The sequence below is a fragment of the Fukomys damarensis genome, unplaced genomic scaffold (assembly GCF_012274545.1).
Source record: "Fukomys damarensis isolate Sample0158 unplaced genomic scaffold, DMR_v1.0_HiC HiC_scaffold_33, whole genome shotgun sequence".
NCBI classification, from domain to species: Eukaryota; Metazoa; Chordata; class Mammalia; order Rodentia; family Bathyergidae; genus Fukomys; species Fukomys damarensis.
This window is the reverse complement of record NW_022900945.1, coordinates 9,251,552-9,272,391: the sequence shown is the minus strand read 5'-3', so window position 1 is coordinate 9,272,391 and position 20,840 is coordinate 9,251,552. Positions and strand designations below refer to the sequence as shown.

The following is a 20,840-nucleotide window of genomic DNA, read 5'->3' as shown; positions in this document are numbered from 1 at the left end:
AAAAAAAAAAAAAAAAAAAAAAAAAAACTTGTTTAATGTTCCAAATGTTTGATCACCAAAACATCTGCACTTATTTCTAAGGTCAAGATGATTTAAGTTTTCTCAGAGGGTCTGAGTTACCTTTCTCTTTTTTCTTAACTACTTCTTTGTGTCCTCCTCCTCTTCTTTTTCTTTTCCCCTTCCTTTTTCTCTACTCTTCTTTCTATTCTCTGTAGATTTCTCTCTCTGTTACTGTGCTGGATGAACCAGTTGTGTACTTCAGCTGTACTTTACAGGACCACACATCCTGTTGGACTTCTCTTTTCCTTGCCTAAAGAGCCAAGCATGTGTTTTTATGCTGCAGTGGAGCTGCTGTCAGCCTGTGCGCCTTAAGTCTCTCAGTCTCTGAGACAAGCTATTGAGACTGCTTAGTTTCTCTTCTATCCCGACTGGATCAATGGGGATTTTACTTCTCTTACTGGTGATGCGGCTGAGCAGAACAGGGGTGAGTTGACTGGTAAGATGACTTTAGTGCTGGTGGGAGAGTGTCACCTGACATTTATTACCCCAAAATGTATCACAGTGATTACGTAGCGATCATATCTTCCAGAAATATCCCATCTGTGTTCTTAATCCTCTGCAATGATAGTATCCAAACCACATGGTCTGTTTCTCCAGGTACCCTCCATGTGAAAGGGTACACAAGGAGTGTTTCTGTGTGATGCTGGGTGGCAGGAATTTCTTTATTGTGTAAATTACCAAAGCTTTTATTATGCTAACACAGTTCTTCAATTTCCAAGTTTCTAAGATTCTCATGTGGAAGATGACAGTGAAACTCCTTTAAAAATATCTCCAGCAGCAAGTATTCGATTCCTGTATGTTCTACAAATACCTATCTTCTTGTGTCTTCGGAGAGAACTAACTTTGAGGACACTCACATAAAGCAATACTGAGGTCAATAGAAGCAATGTAGGCAGCTGATTACTGTCTTCACTGTAGGTAAGCATTATGCATTCGAAAATTAAAGTTTCCCTAGAGTCACATTCTGTTATTTAAGCCAATTTTTGTAAGAAATTTAACAAGAAGGGATTCTTCCAGATGGAAAACTTTGACCTTTAGTTAGGACAAGGTTTACGAGCCATTGATAAATGCCCAGACTCTCAATTGTGGCTCCCTCTGCTTTCAACTCTGCTATCCTCAATCTGCTTTAAAAAAAAAAAAAACAAAACAAAACTGGCTTAATGTCTTTAGGCTCTTTGCATCCTTAATAAATTTGCTATGAGGTTAGTGAAAATTGTCCTCTCTTTAAGATATTTTCAAAAGTAAGCTGCAACATCACAAGCAGTTGTCCAGAAGCAGAAGCTGAACATTTGAACATGTATTAAGTTTGTACTAGATGCACCCTACAGGCCCTCGCTTACTCTGGTCACTATCGTGTTGTGAGACAGAAGTTTTTGTGCCTGAGGGCCAGCTGCGATAAAATTAGAAACAGAGTCAAATATATACTACCACCTTGTAAAGGAGGTAAAAATAACTAATAATCTTATCTGATTTTCTACCAGAATTCTTTGTAGAAAAAGCCCGAGGCTGAAGGAAATATAGTAATAAGGGATAAAACTGTTGTGCAATTGACTTTCCAATGATTGCTTGCTCTACAGATCAGCATCTCAGACTCTGACTCGGGAGACCTATTAGATCTGGGAAGGTACCCTGACTTTCCTCCCGTCAATATGCTTTCTCATCCATGAGCACAAAGATCCCCGTTTCTAATCATAAGCTTTATTCTGTTTTATGCCAGCCAGTAGAAGGTTGTCTCGAGGTGGCTGTATTTAGACCTATAATGTACAGTGGGAAAGGCCATTGTATTCTTGAAATCTCCAGTAAATTAAATATGAGTTGGCAGAGAAAGCATATTTTTATTTTTATTAAATTACCCCAAAATAATTATTAAGTCCTCTGCATTAGTATTATAGGAGTTGTAATCCAGAGCATCTAGATATCAATCAGTGCTATTGTCTTACCTTATAATGCAACTAGACAAATAGTTTAGATGTATGCAATAGATTACCGTTATTCAAAAAGTCACTAAAGAGCAAGATGTCAAAATGCCAAGGAAATAAGGGAAATCCACTAATTTCACATCAGTGATTTAAGAGGTTCTGGGCTAATACAGTAGACACTTTATTTGCTTTAGCTCTGAGCATGAATATGGTTGCTGCCTACAACAAAATTTTACTTTCACTTTTGTATTTAATCATGAGCTGTTAAAAATATAGTAGACACTTCTTAGATTATGTAGCTCACACTGATTCTGCTTCTTGATTACATGGACTTGGCATACTGACCACAATTTATTGATCCAGGGGAAGGCACTTAACCCATGGAGTTGTGTCAAGGAAATGTAGTATTCTAGAAAAATGGGTCATGAATCCTTGCCATCATGATCTCTGAACCTGTCTACTACTTCTTATCCTTAGTCTTAGTTATTGAACACTTTTCATTGTACTAGCTTATTTTTGAAAATTAGAATGTAGAATGTTGTCTTATCAAATTTCTAAACTGAAACTAGTTCATTATATTATTTAACATTAAGCACCATTGTAATGACATGTCAGTTCTACTGAAGGCTGTCTAGAATGTTCTTTAAGTTGCTTCTGTGTCTTTCTAATTACACTGACAACTTAAAGTTTTCCTAGTCTATTGTTTTTGAGTCTAGGGCACCCTTCTGACTTGCAGACTGATTCAGCCTTTCTGGCCTGGCCCTTTTCCTCTGTATGATTTTAGACTCAGTGCTATGACTTTCTAACTCTTGGTAATCTCCTGAGAATCAGTTGCTCTAGCTCTGATAGATGTCGGTAGGAGTAATGTGTGGAACACACCTGAGGTCATGAATTCCTTGAAGCAATGCTTATCCTGTCTTCTTTGTCCAAAAATGTGATAAAAAGGAAGATAACACATTTTTAAAAATTTGAGCATATTGGAATCAAAAATATATTTTAAGATTAACCTGGCTTTTAATATCCTACCAATTACATTCTGCTCAGAAGCTCAGCTCAATATTATGGAATTTCTGATTTTACTACTGGTTTTCCTGCCATATCTGTTCTAAACATGTTTTAATCTCAAAGGAGTCAAAACTATTAATCTTTTAATTATCACAATATTATTATGAAGAAAGATCAAGTCTTACTTGCATATGTAGAAGTTATAAGGACGTCTTGACATCTTGTACTAATCGTGGCAGAGATGATGCCTCAGGTTAGAACTGGTATTAAAGTGATGGACATATTGGTTTTGAAGACCTGAAGAACTTTGAACTGATGTGTCTCAGAAAAAAATTCTTCACTAGAAAGTTTTAAGAAACCTATTCCTTGCATAGAAATTAAAACTGAGAACATGACCTAAATCTGTAAATGTGTAAAGATAATTCAGAGGCAAAAAACATAAGTGCAAAAGTAAAAGAGCAAGACAAGGCTTATTAGAGATAGAAATAGTCCTAGAGGTATTTACAGACACAGTTTGGGGAAGAAATTATTTAATATGAGTAAGTTAAAAGTCTTAAAATGGGGCTGGGGATTTAGCTCAGTGCCACTGCACCGGCATCACAAGTGCAAGGTCCTAAGTTCGATCCCTAGTCAAAAAAAAATATTTTTAAATCTTAAAATGTTTTTATTAATAGAAGTTGGTAAGGAAAATGATAAAATATGGATCTGTAAATTAGCCTTAATCCCACAACATAGTGTAGCTTCAACTTAAGACCCTCTACGGTCTCTTTCTTTCTTCCACAATGACAACCTATGGCCCAAATCACATCATTCTTTTAGCATAGGTCCCAGGGTGACAGCGATGTAGAGCACAGGTGCAGTGGATTTTGAGCATATTTGTATTAGGCAGGAGCGCAAAGTGAGAATTTGCTGCTTCAACCAGTGAAACTTGGGGGTTGTTCCTTATTGCAGCACAGGTTATGCTAACAGATAATGCAAGATTTTATGTGGAAATGAGATGTTTATTCTAAACAGTTTAAGTTTAATTATAATGGAGGACTAGTTAAATAATAGCATTTTAGTAAAAATGGTACCAGGTGTAAGTATAATGGAATTCATTCATTTTTTAGTTTCAGGGGCTTGGAATAAACTGGTTACTAGGAGGGACTTGAAGTTGCTTTTTCCATCAGTGTAAGAGGGAAAGACTCGGAAATGATTTCATATTGAAAGTGAGTATTGCAATTTTCCATTTCAGCTGCGTGTCCCCATTCTATAACTTCAGCTTGCACATGAATTCAATCACAAGAATATATACACCTGCCCTCTCAGAAAATTTCCAAGGAATCCTTCCATGGATCTTAGGCAATAGGTTTTTAGAAAATATTTTCAACTTCACTTCCTTAATATTCTCTTCACAAGTAGTTTTTTTGTTGATACTTATTTGTTTTGCTGGATGACAGAGCATGAAGGAAACCTTTTACTGAGCTCAATGGTAGTTTGATCAAAGTAATATCTAATTTGGATGCCTTGTGCTGAACATTTTCTAGGAAATGGAAAGATGCCAGACATCCCCAGAGCTTTTCAATTGTAAAGTTTGAACAACAGGGTCTAATGGAGAAAAGATTGGGCCTTAAAATTTAAATATTTGGAGTCAAGTATTAGCATTTTGCTAGCTGATTATTAGGTGCAAAAAAAAAAAAAAAAATATATATATATATATATGTAGTACTTAGGGTCTTGTAATTTACCCCAAGGTACTGAATTTACCACCACATTCCATTCTTGCAACCAAGGCTGCCACATTACTCCCCTTTACTGTTCCGGTTTTTTAGTAAACTGTCCTGAGTGAAAGGAGAATTAGTTGAACAACATGCTAAGTTCAAATTAGAATTAAGCTCAAAAAGAAATATTTGGTGAACAGGAGCACAGCTAAGAAAACACTTAGCAAATTCAAGTATGAGCATTTTATTTTAAAAGAGAAAATTATCACAAATAAATTAAAAGCAGAAAGCTCTTTTAAAAAATGCCAAGCTTCTGGAGAGTCCTGAGAATAGTACATATTAGGCAAATCTATGATAAACATATTTATAAAACTACATGACAGAGAAGGTCTTTACTGTTACTATCTTTAACAAAATCATAAAGTAATGTAATATACTTGCTTCGTAATCTGTTAATAATCTCTAAAAGTAGATTTAAAAGAACCTTAAAAGCATTCCACACACTCTGTCAACATGTTAATTACCTGTGAATAGGTAGAAGTATTGTTGAATATGTAGCCTGCCCTGGGCAAAATCTTTGATCAAGACTTCAGCTTTTCTTCTGGAAAATTAAGGTGCTCAATTGTCAAAGTTTGTTCTAGCCCTTTGAATATTTTTTAGCTATGCTGTTTCTGAAAATGAGTCTGGAATGAGTGGGATTAGTGTAATCAGAAATTTACTGTTTAAATTGAATGACTTTATTGTGAATAACAGTGTATCAGCTTTAACCTAGGGTAATTACATATGAATCAGTATATTGGTGCATGGGTGGTTAAGTTTCATACAGTAATAAATGCTGATGATATAAGAAGGCAGTAATAGTTGAGGAATGACACAGGATTCCATAAGTACAGAAATTCCACAAGGATTTATAATGCATTTACAAATACACTGCTTCACTGGGTTCTCAGAACTGAGTATCATAATTAATACACATTTCTAATTTATGTGAAAAATTAGATGTGGAAAATCAAGTTTAGAAAAGTTAACTACACTCCAACTGTCTCATCTATGTTTCTGATTTCCGTTTCAGAATCTTTTCTTTCTTTTCTTTCTTTCTTTTTTTTTTTTTTTTTTTTTTTTTTTTTTTTTTTTTTTTTTTTTTTTTTTTTTGATACTGGGGATTGAGCTCAGGCTGAAATACTGAGCCGAATTCCCAGCCCCAGAGTCTTTGAATCATGTGTAATCTTTAGTAGGTGTCCATTATTTTCTGTCTAAAGGGCATACTAAAATATCATTATTCATAAGACAATAATTTATGATGTAAACAGGTTAACTGTGAGAGAAGTATAAGTATATATATTTACAAAATTCTTGGCACATGGGTAGCGCTCAATAGATATGAAACTAAGGGAAAGAACTAAGTACCCAATTATCAAAAATGAATGCATAATGTATAATTTAAAGGAAAGGAACAATGATTACAGCAAAGTAATCAGAAATGTCTTTAAAATAATAATAAGAAAGATAGAAATGATCAAGGAGGGTATAAAGAATTTAGATGCATTCAGATAGTGAAGAAGGGTGCTCTTCCAGGCAGAATCTGGTTTGAATCAAAGCTCAGGGACCTTCTCTTGATTCAGAGGTATCTAGTAGAGTATCTCAGGTGTAACAGAAAGTTTATGTACCAGAGTAATGGAGGTAGAAAAACAAAATGGAAATGGATACCCTGAAAAAGTAACAGAGGGGGGACTAATGTAGAGAATTTTAAAATTTAATTTAATATAGTAAAAAGTATGGATTTTGAAAAATAAATTTGGATTCTGCTTCAGTTTTCGTAAAGTCCAAAACTGGGTTCCCAGATTAGATTTTTAACCAAGTATCTTAAGATTAAGTTTAAGAAACACAGACCTCTTTCTAAAACAAAATTCATTGAACTTTAAATTATGTTGGATAGATTACATTTAAAGTGTACAAGTTGATGAATTTCAAAAAAGTACATGTAAAACTACAATCATTGTAAAGATATAGAACATTTGCCTCACACCCCCATTAGCCCAAGATACACTAGCTCCACCACATATGAGCTGGACAGTATTGGGAAAGTTTCTTATCTTCATCTTAATTCAGTTTTTCCATATGTATGGATGGGTAGGATAGAACTGACAGATTGTTTTTAAAACTAAGTAAATTAAAAGAAATGAAACACTAAAGAGAATGGCCAGCACATAATGTTCAACAGGTGCAACTATCATCACTTGTATAACTGATAATAATGGGAATAAAAATATAGGCAATTATAATGGTTCTACACCGCTCCACCCTCACACAACCTTTAAAGCAACAAGTCTTCTGCATATTTTATGCACTCACAAGCTCATTCTTGCTCTTCAGAATTTAGATAAAGGACTGTTCCACTCAAGTGAACAGTGTACGAGATAAAAACCACATTTTCAAGACAAATTTTGTTGTCTCATGATCAAGAAGGATTTCACCTCAGGGACAGTGGAATCATAATGTCCTGAAGTGTTTTTGGAAGTCTGGATCTGCAGACAAGACAAGGCAGGAAGGAGTCAGGCAGCTACCTTCACCCAAGACATCCTGTGTCTGGAATGACACAGGAAGCAATAGGTACAAAGCAGGGGCATCGTGATTATGAGACAGCAGCCATAAATAACAAGAAGGATTTTAGAAGCTTCCTAGTGTAGGAAACTTTGGGGAGACAGAGAACCACCTAAAAGTGTTCATAAAAGATACCCTTTGTAAAGTACCATGTAAAAGTCTTATGCTGTTTCTTTAAAGAAACTTTAAAGAAAGAACTGCAACATTCTTCTGATTTCTGGAGTTAGACACTCCTTTCTTCAAAAAAAGAAAATGTCCATGTTCAGTGTGAGAAATATTTAATCACCTTCCTCATAGGCTCTTGGTAAAGGGTAATAATCACTATATTGATAGTCATATCGAATTTATTGCTATTCTGGAAATTCCGTGTTTTTATTTTTTTCCATTAAGTTTATTGATACATTTAAAGCAAACAATACAGTTACATTTATTGCTGGGATCTTGTACTTTACATGATATGTCTTGGTTCTTGTTTTTCCCCCATTCCCTTGTTCTCCTTTAAACCCTTTCATCTTTCCCATTTACGATTTTGTTTCCAGTTTTTCAGTTTTTTCACATTTTTCCTTTTCCTTTCCCCCCTTCCCATTTCCCTTTTCTTCCTATTTCACACTCCCAATAATACCATTTGAACCTTATTTACACTTTTAGTTTTTCACACCAGAGAAACTATTCAGTATTTACTCGTGTGTCCTATTTATTTCACTTAAGATTATAACCTCAATGTGCATCCAAGTAGCTACAAATGTTTCTAGTTTCTCACTCCTTATGGCTAAGTGGTACTCCATTTTATAGAAAAACCACATCTTCTTTATCCAGTCTCCAGTTGATGGGCATTTGAGTTGTTTCCAAGTTTTAGCTATTACAAATTCTGCTGCTATAAACGTGGGTGCACATATGTCACTGTGGTATGATTCTTTTAATACTTTTTCAAAGATACCCAGCAGAGGGATAGCTGGGTAAACGTCTAATCCTAGTTGTTTCAGGTATCTCCATATTGATTTCCACAGTAGTTGCACCAATCTGCAGTCCCACCAACAATGGAAAAGTGTTCCCTTCTCCCCAAAGTGCTGCCAGCATTTGTTATTGGTTAATTTCCTGATAGCAGCCATTCTTTCTGGGGTAAGGTGGAATCTCAGTGTTGTTTTCATCTGCACCTCTCAAATGACCAGTGATGTGGAACATTTTTTTCATATATTTATGTGCTGCTTTTGCTTCTTTGTCTGAAAATGTTTATTCATTTCAGATGCCCGTTTTTGAATTGGGTCTTTGTATTGGGGGGGGTCTGATTTTTTTGAGTTTTTTATGTATTCTAGAATATGTATAGAAGTTTTGGAAGTATGTCCATTTTCCCTATGTTGATTCTTTCTACCAAGGAGCAAGAGATGTCTTTCCATCTTCTTATATCCTCTTCTCTTTTTTTCAGAGTGCTGTAATTTTCAGTGTAGAGGTCATTTGTCTCCTTCATTTGATCAATTCCTAGATATTTCATTTCTTTGGATGCTATTGTGAAAGGAATTGTTTCCCTAATTTCTCTCTCAGTGAGTGTGTTATTTGTGTACAAGAAGGCTATTGATGTTTGAGTGTTGATTTTGTATCCCGCTACTCTACTGAATCTGTCAATTAAGTCTAGCAGTCTTTTGGCAGAGTTTTTTGAATATTCTGTGAAGAGTATCATATCATCAGCAAATAGTGACATTTTAACTACTTCCTTTCCTATCTTCCTTTAATTTCTTTCTCTTGTCTAATTGCTGTGGCTAATGTTTCTAGAACTATATTGAATAGGAGTGGTGACAGTGGACATCCTTGTGTTGTTCCTGATTTTAGCATGTAGGTTTTTAGGTTTTGAACATTTAGAATGATATTGGCTGCTGGTTTTTCATAGATGCCTTTTTCAGGTTGAGATAAAGACCATCTATTCCAATTTTCTGTAGGACTTTATCATGAATGGGTGTTGAATTTTGTCAAATGCTTTTTCTGCATCTATTGTGATGATCATCTGGTTTTTGTCCTTATTTCTTTTAATATAGTGTATTGCATTTATCAATTTATGTATGTTTAACCATTCTTGCATCCCTGGGATAAATCTGACTTGGTCAGGCTCTACAATCTTCTTGATTATCTTCTGTATTCCTGTATGTTGTATTGGCATTATCATTTGATGTGGAAACTGTCTAATTTCTTCTTTCATTCACTCTGTGACCCAGTGGTTGTTCAGTAGAGTGCTGTTTAATTTCCATGGGTTTGTGGTTTCGTAGGTTATTGATCTCCAGTTTAATTGCACTATGGTCTGATAATATACAGGGGATAACTTCAATTCCTTTTCATTTATTTAAGTATGTTCTATGATCTTGCATATGGTCTACTTTGGAGAATGCCCCATGTGCAGCCAAAAAAAATGTATTCTGATTTTGTGGGGTGGAACACACTGTAGACATCTACAAAGACCATTTGGTCTAAGAATTGGCTATTTCATTATTGATTTTTTTGTTTAGATAATTTATTTATTTGTGTCAGTGGAGTAGTACTTGTATTAGTGCTTATTTCATTTTTTATATCCATTAATATTTGTTTTGTATAGTTGGCATTAGTATTCTGTTTGTTTGTTTTTTTTAAATATCAGAATTTTGTTAAGAATAGGGACAGTAAAGATTTTGCTCATGCAGTCTTGGATGGGAATGAAGGATGGGAATGTATTGGGGATTAGACTACAGGACATGCATATTGCATTCTTGCAAACAATTTGTCTATATTTTATCTATGTCCTAAAACTTTCTCTGAACCTATGTTTACAAGCCACAGACTAGTTGATCTTGCAGAGAAAATTTCAAGATAATGCAAAATCCAGGCTGTAGCATGGGTACTGCTGGCTGCTTTTAGTCATATTGAGCACTCCAAAAATAGAAGGAAAAATTGGAAAGTCTCAGTTTGGCTTGAAGAGAAGCATGTATAAATTTTGGTATAAGGGCATTATAGTTGCTGATAAGATCAGCACTATTAAAAAGAAACTAACGACATTGTACTGAGACAAGAAGATAGTATCTTAGTCACATGCTTTTTGTAGGGACAAAATGCCCCTAATCCACAATCTAAAGATGGAGAAATTTATTTTAGCTCAAAGTAAAAGTCCATGGTGGGCTGGCTCCAAGGCAGAAATCCACACCTGGCAGAAGGGCCTGGATTGAGGAAAGCTTCTCATGTCATGGTGGCCAGGAAGCAGAGCGTGAATGGAAAAGGTAGGGAGAAAGGCAAACCCTTCCAGGTCACACCCCCCATGACCTACCTCTTCTGGCAAGACCCAAATTGCAGCAGAACCCATGTAATCCTCTATCTTCCAAAAATAGGAGACTTTGAAGGAAAATTTGGATCTAAAACATAATGAATATCTTAAAGGAATCTCAGAAATCAGCAAGATTCCACCCATCACAGACCCAAAAGGTAAAAGTGTCAATTCCTTTGGAACACTTTGGACAGAGAAGAGAACCCAAGGATACCCTCCTCACTTGGGCTGCCTAAAGAATCTTTCAGTATTCAGCTATCCAGACACTCTAAGGTCACTTCAATTTTTGTTCCAGGGAGCCCAGTTACTGATCCTGTGGGCCCCAGATCTTGGAGTTGTCTGTGTGATGTTGGTTTTCTAAGGATGAAGAATGTAAGGGGTGTGAGGTCACAGATGCCTCCATTCAGATCTCAAAGGAAGGCCTGAAAGACCAGGTCAATTGTGACAGGGTTAAATTTCCTGCAAGAAACTCCTGAGAAGCCTCGGGAGGATGGAGATTCCAGAAACTTGAAACATCTTCTAAGGAAAGCTGCATGTAGTGTGCAGAGCCTATTGGGATGCATCTAGCTCTTGGGAGCAAGAATGCTTGAGCCTTTTGGAACCTGTACTACACTACTGTGTGTCCTGGATGCTGGTCAGAGAGCTACCAGATTTAATGCTTCAGCCTTCCAAGTTTCAGCCTTGTTTTGATCAGTTCTTTTCTCTCTCCATATTCCTCCCTTATAGCTTGGACCTCGAGCCATTATATCTTGGGAGCATGCAACTTGTTTTTTATTTTTACAGTGACTTACTCCTAAGAGTTTGCCTTGAGTCTCAGAGGAGATTTTGGACTCAGAACTTTGAACAATTTGGGGTCAATTGAAATTTTAGGGAGGAACTAGTTCCTTTTCAGGTTATGCACCTTAATCACATTAGGCATAATTATGATCTTGCTTTTGTCTTCACTTGGATAAAAGTAGTGATTAAGGAGTTATGTTTGGGTGTCAAATTGACAATTGTGGAAAGTGATGATTAACCATAGTTGTCACCTTCAGTCACTTAATAGATGCCTAGGAGGTTAAGTAAAGCACACTTTCTGGATGGGTAATGGATACATGATGTTGGTCACTATATCTGGTCTTTGGCATCATGCTCTTTGTTCCTTCTCTCTGCTCTGCTTCCCAGCTGTCGTTAACCATGGATTTCAAATTCTAAAATGGAGGCAAAATAATCCTGTCCTCTTTTAACTTACTTGTGCCAGTTATTTTGTATCAGCAACAGAATTTTCATCAATAAAAGAAACATAGACCTCATAGTCAAAAATTGTATCAGTGACTGAGGCAGGGTATAATACACAGAGGCATCATTTTTGAATTATAAGTGTAGCCTGAGAGATTAATTGCATACAAAAATTATCTTCTTGGATTTTCCTTCTATAAGAGAGTTGGCTTTCTGAATATCTAACACATAAAGCTATTAATTCTCTTTTGCATAGAAGTATATGAGTAAACTTGGAGGCCTCTGAATACCCTAAGCTTTTCTGTTGCTAAAGGGGAATCTCCTCAATCCATTGGTAAAATCAGGGAAGGGCAACTATTCACTCAAAAGTTAATAGACAGCAGGGGCAAATGGAAAGTCAGAATTCTGCCCTAATATAAGGGTCCATGCTCCTGATTATGATGAAATGGAAAACTAGTTTATCTTGTTATAAAACTTCAAAATCCCACAAATCAAAGAACAAGTTCCCTTTCACAGTCTGATGCTGGAACTGTTGAATCCTTGTCCTTCAGGAGTTTGTTTATCATGCATCCAGTTTTAAAGCTTTTTAATTTCAATGAGCACGTGAATAAAACTGACATTCTCCATCTTCCTCGAGAACTCGGCCTACAAAGCAACGATCATACCCACTTCTGATGTCTGTTCTTTCAACTCTCAAAGCCAGCATGCTGTGCCTTCTACAAATCACAGACATCATTAGAGAAATCCTTTCTGTTCTCACTCTCTTTGCATGAAATTTATCTCTCAGCTAAAGACATTGTATCCCTTGAAGCCAGTTCAAGTAGGACCAGTTTTCTTCTCCAGAAATCTTGTACTCCATGGGCTTGTGGCAGGCTAGAGAGTATAGCTGTTACTTTTTTCTCTTAGCTGCTTCCATTTTATTTCTCCACTGTTAAATAATATAAATTATACCAACCACAATACCTCTATTTAATTACCTTTCTTGAATATATTCCCATAGGTTTACAAATTACACTCTTTCACACTACCTGTGCCATAATTTGTAATACATACGTATATATATAATACACATTCTATTATACATTATATTTGCATGAAATTTACATTATATATTTATATGTCTTATAGATAATAATGTTACATATTATATGTTATATATTAATGTATTCTATATAATTATCCATGCACATTTCTTTCCAGTAATTTGGACTTGACTTTCATTTCTTTGAATTTTTCCCTTTATATCCTGCTTTCCACCTATCTCAGCTATTTGCTCTCATGAGCAGAACCTGGACCTTATCAAAACATGACTTTAATTTGAGACATTTAATTCTCTGTGTATCATCCTTCATATTTTTAATTAATTCTTTCTAGTGTCCCAACTCCAGGAATCATTTTATATCATCATGACTTAAACTCATTGATTTTATCTTTTTTTTCTGTTTCCCTTTCTCCTCATATTCAGGCTATACTCAGTTTCAAGTTTAAATATCATGAACTTACTATAACCATTCTCTTGCATATAATCCAGAATCTCCTGCCACTTCTTGTTTCATTGTATTCACTTATCAAAATTACAGCCTTCCTTAATTGAAAATTGCTACCCTACAACTCCATATTGCTGCAGGAAAACATACAACCTTGTTGAATACTTTCACTTTAAATTCAGGATCACAACTCTAAAGTGAGCTTTCAATGCACCTAATAGTTACCTTATGCTTTCCTATTTCATTCACCCTTTGACTTTCTTAAATAATTATTCATATAATTTCTACTTTTCTCAGACTTAATATACACTTCTCCATCCTCAGCCTCAATTTAAGATCTTGTGTCCCATTTCAGTGTGAAAATTATTCAACCGGAAGAGAATTTCAACAAGCTCGTACAATTTCATCTAACTTCCCATCTGTATGAACCTACTATTACCATGGTTGAACCGTCTATGCTCTGAGAAAGGGCCAACCCCTCACTTATAGGGAAGATTCCTCTTATCCCCTTGGTTGAGTTAAGGGAATTGCTTACATGTTTTCCCTTTCTTTTAAGTATTAATTTTGAGTATTAAGTCTCACGTCTCCCTGAAACCCTTGTTGGATCTTTCCTATGTATACAGAATGTGTTATTCCTCCAACATTAAAAACTCTTTTAACTATTTTAATCTCTTTCCCATTTCTTCTCATCTTCCCTTTATATAATTGCTCATAGGAGTTGTTTATCCACTTTCCCCCACATTATCCCTTGAACCTATGGTGCAAGCTTTTTACTTCTGCTTCTCCACTAAGACTAAGTCTTGAATACTGTTTAAGTTGCTAAATCCAGTAGTCAGTTCCCAGTCTGCATCTTACCTGACACATGGGTGGTAATTGACATAGCTGACCATTCCCTTCATTAAACTCATGGCTTCTAGGATCACAAACTCATACTAGTTGTCCCTCTTTTATTTTATTTGTTCTTGGTCTTCTTTGCTATCTATATTTCACTTCCTTGTCTTTTTTGTATTGGAATATTTAGTATTTGAATACTTTAGTTATTTATACTAAGTCTTGGAAATATGTTCCTAAGTGTCAATCCATTAAGGGGATGTAATGATAGGTCTTGATAAGTTCTTGTCACGATTTATCGTATTCAGAACAGGGAGAATGGTTCTACTGAACTGAAAGTCTGAGTTACTTCTCTGCTCAAAACACTAGTTGACTTCAATGTTAGTCTGTTTTGTGCTGCTGTGATGAAATATCAGGTTGGCTATTTTATAAATAACAGAAATGTATTGGCCCAGTTCAGAGGTAACACACCTGCACACCCACTACTATGGATGGAATCTTAAAAATCCCACTGTTTAATACTGTTGTAATAGCAAATAAACTTGAACTGATTTTTGGAGGGGACAAACCTTCAAACCACAATAACTTCCCATTTCACTCCGAGTAAATAAATACCCTAAAGAGGCTCTGTTACTATTTGTCTAGTCCTCAGCCCTCTTTCCTGCTTCCTTCTACCCCTCCCTCATTCTCCTCCTCTGCGTTTGTTCCCTCTATTGAAAGGCTCTTTTCCTAGGTAACCATGTGTTTCAACCTCTCCCCTCCTTCACCTCCTCACCCGTATGTCTCTTCTACCTGAGCCAACTCACTCACATTTCCTTCCTATCCAACACATTTACATGCTGATGTTATTTATTATGATATTTCCTCTAGAATTTAAAGGTCCAAGTGGGCAGGGATATTAGTTTTCTCAAGATGTGTTTTCAGTTCAGCACCTAGGTAAACATTTGATGAATAAATGAGATGGTTATAAACCTGAGGCTGGTTGATGAATAAGATTCTGCTCCAGGTCCCTGTTACACATAACTGTTTTTATTCAATGTAGACTAGAGGATTACAGCATTTTGTACTGGTAAACTTGTTTTGGAAAGTCGTTTGTAATTCTGCAGAGTGATGAAAATCGCTCAATTGTTAAGGTATTGACATTACCGAATATTGCTAATTGTAATAACTGGGGAGTTCGGAATGGAGGGATTTAAAAAAAATCAGTTTCTCTGCAAGTCAATAGGATAAGGAAGATTTAAAGACACTTTATAAATGGAAGTGTACTTGGCTATAAAATGTATTAAGGAGCAGTTTCTATGGGTCTATTTTTACCACAAAATTTCTAAAACTGTTTTTGAATAACTGTGTATGCAAGATAATCTTGATTTGTATGTATACAATGTGTGATTACAAAGCCTACATACAAACAGAAATACAGTGTGTGTAACAGATTTATATTTAACTCAGCATCAGTATAATTATTTTTAACTTTATATGTTTTATTTTATTATATGCATATGTATGTATAGGTATGGAAAAGGCAAAGGATATTGGGTAATTTTGCTTTAAATGTGTACATTTTTTAGAGGCAAGAGTGAGAATTAAAAGAGAAATTTCTAGGGTTTGAATCATAATTTCTTTTTTTTGTGTGTGAATCATAATTTCTAATAGAATGTGTACTACCTAACCTGGATCTAAATGAGTAGTAAGAAAATGGATATACTCATAAAACAAGAGATTAATGTGTTCAATATTATCTAGGCTATAAGAAAAAATATCTGTTATTAACTTGTCATTGATAGAAGATAGATGAAGCACAGATAGAAAGAACATCAAAATAAATATATTCCAGGACCATCCAATTGTAAAAACAAGAATTGTAAAAACAAGAAATATAAAGCTTCATACAGAACAAAAAGTACCACAGAAACTTCATGGTTAGGAGTTACACTTCAGATGCTATAGATATTTAAGGCTGTTTTTCACACTCTACATCAATAGTTTGGTGAGTAAATTTGTTGTAATTTATTCGTTGATAATAATTCATAACATAAATGGAAGCAATCTTGTTATTATTGTACAAGGTTAAGAAAACTGTCCCCTATTCTTCTTACCTGACAGTCTATGAGGAATCTTTGTGCTTGGTTTAGGAGGAGGGCTAGAGTGTATCCTCCGAGTGTTTTGTTTGTTTTTTATTTTTTAGTATGGTTTTGCTTTGTTTTTTGAGGTTGGTTCTGGGGATGCAATCCAGGAATGGCCTCTTGCTTGGGAGCCAAGTGTTCTACCACTGAGCTGCAGCTCCAGGCCTTGCCCTCTTTTCTTGAAAGGAGGAGTGTGAGGGTGATTGCTAATGTCTAGACCAGTGATGATGGACCTTTCGGAGACCGAGGGCCCAAACTGCAACCCAACCACGCACGTATTTATCCCAAGTGCCAACGCTGCCCCACTGCGCTTTTACCCGTGCTGTGCGGCTTCTGGACGCTAGGGCAACTTAGCTGGCACGCTGCAGGAGACCGCAGCACCGTAGGCGCAGCACCGCGGAGTTGGTGGGCTGGCAAGGGTGTAGGAATAAACAGATATCCTTGCAGTATGTGGGAGCCATGACAGACATTCCTGTCTCTTAGTTTTTACTGCCTTTCTCCGTTGAAAATCTAACCAGATTTTCTCCTGTTTCTGGGATCTGTTTATGTATCCTCGGCTGTTCTTCAGTTTTCTGGACCAGCATTCTGTCCCTTTTCTGGGCTCTCACAGCAGCCTGCTTATCGACCATGACTTCATGCACCATGTTTCTTGTCATTATCTCCCCAAACTATGGTTCAGAATGGTGGTGGTGACCCTATGGCACAGTGTTCCTTGTTTTTCCTTTTAAGGCCAAAGATGCTAATGTATAAGTTGTTTTTTCTAAACTAAAACTTCAGTATTCAGGTTTAATCGCAGCATTGTCACTTTGCAATGACTTTTGGGTTGCAATTTGGGCAACTCTCTCTAAAAGATTTGCCACTCTGTTCTAGAATCACAAGCTTGTGTACTTATGGATGGTAGAGGAAGACACAGTGTCCAAAGCAGTGTGGAGGAAACGCTTACCTTCCTTTCCCTGTGTGCCTGGTATCAGAGTAATTGTTTTGCATGCGTTACTCTTTGATGCTCCCAATAATCTTAAGAAAACACTGTTCTTACCATGCCCATTTTAAAGATAAGGAAACTGAAGCTTAATGATTTTGAGTGACTTGTCCAATGTCACACACAAACAGGATGACAAAACCAATACCCGATTTCAAGAATTTCAGAAAAGAATTTCTTAACCATTTTGCTGTCTTTAAATGTTTATTGAATGAGTGACTCAGTTCTCAGAGTAGAGAAAAATTTTAACTGTGAACTATGAGTTTTATCCCAGGTATCACTATACCCAAGGTTACCACTTCCCAAGAATATAATAAAGTGATGCACTTGATGTCCAGTTTTGGGAGAGTTCTTATTAATAAGAATCCTTTATCCAGTTTAGTTTTCACTCCATAACCTGGGATGCAGAATGAGAAAGAGAAGATCCCAGTAAGGTTACTTACTTCAGAGCATTTGGAAGAAAAATGATTTCCCTTTAGGAATGAAGAAATTGGTTCTAAAACAAGAAGGAGCAAGAAATTGAGAATTTCAACTTCAGCTTTCAAACTCTTTCTTGGTGGATAAAAAAGAATGAAAGATAAAGTTATACTTCATTTTTTCAGGTCTTATGTTTAATAAAAATCAACTGAAAACCTGCCAAATGGGCGAGTGGGAGTCAGATGTATAATTAACTCTCCTTCTGGAATATATGCCACTCAGAGATCAAAGGGCTAGCATCAAATTGGTCTTTCCAAATAGTATCCATTGCCTCATGAAGAGCTATCAATAGTTTTTCCACCATGGAAATTTAAAGGAATAGTTTTTTTAAAGTTAATGTTCCAACTCATTTAAATATCTAAGCAGAAATTTAGGGAAAGAGAAAATGAATAAAATATTGTAAATCAAGCTTTGTACAAGCTTTGCCTCTCTCTGTGTAGATTATATGTTAGGTTTCTTTTAGTAACACATAGTAATAGTAACACAAATAGTAACACAATAGTTACTAATAGTAACACAATAAGTTACTCCCCAGGTTTTCTTTCTAAGATCTCTTCCAATAATGATTTACACTGAACACGTAGATATAGCTATGTGATGAATGACATTTAATATGAAAACACTGGATATTTAGTTTGCCCTTTTATGACATCTAAGAAAAAAGATGTCAGGAAATATGCACAGCTAGAACAGAGCAAATCCAACATTACCTTTAAATACCATTCCATGCAGATAGCTTGCTCTGTAAGAAAGAGCTAAACAACATTCTAATTACAGGAAAAAGTGTTCACACAAACACTTACTTCTACTCCAAAGCCCAAAACAGCTGCTATTTTGTAAGATTATATCTATGATAATGATTACAATTCACTAAAGATCATTAAATAGCCATTCTCAAATTCCATGCACTAAAAATACAATATTTTAGATGCAATACATGTGTCTGCCATTTTCTGTATAGAATTTTTTTTAAAGAGAAGACATCCTTCAGTGCAATGAACAGTTCCTTCTTCTATAAAAGTGACAAGTTGCAATTGATCTTTCCCAGTATGGTTAATGAGCAAAAGCAGTTCCCATGGGCACCATAAGGGATGAAGTAGTTCCACTGTTTGAAATCATAGTTGGATGCTTGAAATTTTCTGATTTTCTTCATACTTTAATAAAACACATAGACACTACTCATTCTAAATCTGATCACCAATATCTTTTGTTAACTGTTTTTCTAGAAAGTAAAATCTAATAGGAACTTTGTACCTTCAGTAAAAATAGCCAGGATCAGCAGGTGGCACTAATTTAAGGAAATGGTAGATGAATTCCTCTATGTGAATTCCTCTATCCCTTATTGTTCCTTAAGAGTTAGAAGGAACTCAGTTCCTATGTTCCTGGGGTCAGGAAAACCTTATTATACCTCATTCACTGAATGGTGGTACTCTATACTCTTCCTATCACTGCACCAACATAAAAAGACCGAGGCTTCTCTTTGAGTTTTCAACTGGGAGAAGGGTTATTGTCCTGCTTAATGACGACTAAGGATTGCTGCATGCTGAGTGCATTTGCTGTAGTTCTCTCTGCTGAGCTTTATAATGGTTGAAGACCTCTGAGAACAGAATTTAAACTTTACTTTGGGCACAGAGGTATTCAGGGGTCTTAAGGTCAATGAGTTATACATAAGGGAACACCTTTACTAAACAATGACCTTAAGAGGCATCATGGGAGGGAGTCCACGTGGCTAAAGTTCCTGAATCTTGCTTGTAGATAAAGGAAAGATACAGAATGCAGGTAAATAATCAGAATGTGAAGTTGATTCCTATTATATTTAATTTCTGTCAATAGAGTGATTAGACTAGCCATTGAACTTTGAATAATTAACTGCAAACGCTCAATTTCTGATGAATGAAATATATTTTTAAAAAATATCTTTAGCTGATTGTGTCTTTCTAACTATAATATAAATAGATTCTCTGGTAAATGTGATATTTTTATGGAGTAAGTGTAGGATAGTATCAATGAAGTCGTTGTTGAGATAATGGATTTATATAAATCCACTCAATGAATTTTAGAAGTGTAGCTTACCCTTTGTAGACAAAAGGGTATATGTTGGGTTAACATTTTTGTCATTAAGCTTATTGGTACATTTTAGGTATGCATTCCAGTGACATTCATCATCAGGAATTTGTACATTTACGTGGTATATCTTGGTTCTTATTTTTTCCTCATTCCCCTGCCCTCCATTAAGAATGATACAACAGAAATAAAAGCAGTAACAGGGATTATCAAGAGTTCAGTACACATATTAACTTCACACATACTCTTCTGCCCAGACAATTTTGAAAAACTAGAATGTTTGGCACAATGTTTGGAGTTGTGACACAGTTGCAAAGAAGTTAATTCCTTTTGACTTCTGCCAGTTAGTATTAAACTTATGAGGCATGAAATCATCTAATTCTCGATAATAGGTTTTCTATAGAGTTCCCAGTAGAAAACATTTATGCTTGAAACATATGTGCCTCGATCTCACAAACCACAGGCACATTTATTTACAAGGATGCAGATAGTCTTCTTTCAGTGATTAGAAACAAAATAATTTTTTAGAAAGACAGGGAAAAATGGGCCATAAATTTGGCAATACCTTTTGTGCAGGGTCAACAAATCAACTGAGTTAAAGCCTGGGATATATTACATTTGCATATTTATAATCTCCAAACTTCTTAGCAATTGCTACTTTTCTCTATTCCCTATTTTACTCGTTTTCATTCTTTTTTTTTTTCTTTAAGTTTATTGGTACATTTTAGCAGTACAGCACAGTTACATTCATCATTGGGATCTTGTACCTTTACATGACAGGTCTTGGTTTTCATTTTTTCCCCTTATCCCTGCCCTCCCTTCAACCCCTCCTCCCTTCCCTATTTACAAATACTTTATTTCCATTTTTTCATTTTCTCATATTTTATTTTTCCTTTTCCCTTATTACCTTTCCCATTTCCCCCACATCTTTATCCCTTTTCTTTATTTTTTTCCATTTGAGGAGCATGTTTTATTTTTGTCTTCAACTGGAGAGATATGGGATGCCTGATAAGATCAAACTAAGATAAAGAATCATCCCATTCATAGTATGAAAGGATCAATTTTAACATATCAAGTTTCATGAAAAGCAGAGAAGATG

General features: G+C 35.6%; 1 long non-coding RNA gene across 1 annotated transcript in view; it reads left to right on the top strand.

The window, feature by feature from the left end:
- The first annotated feature begins 726 nt into the window (after positions 1 to 726).
- Positions 727 to 20,840, top strand: part of LOC104848924 — a 34,433-nt gene continuing 14,319 nt past the window's right edge. Inside the window, exons 1-2 of the long non-coding RNA XR_776601.1 lie at positions 727 to 978; positions 4,094 to 4,192. This is a non-coding gene — a long non-coding RNA (uncharacterized LOC104848924). The remainder of the gene's footprint in view (positions 979 to 4,093; positions 4,193 to 20,840) is intronic.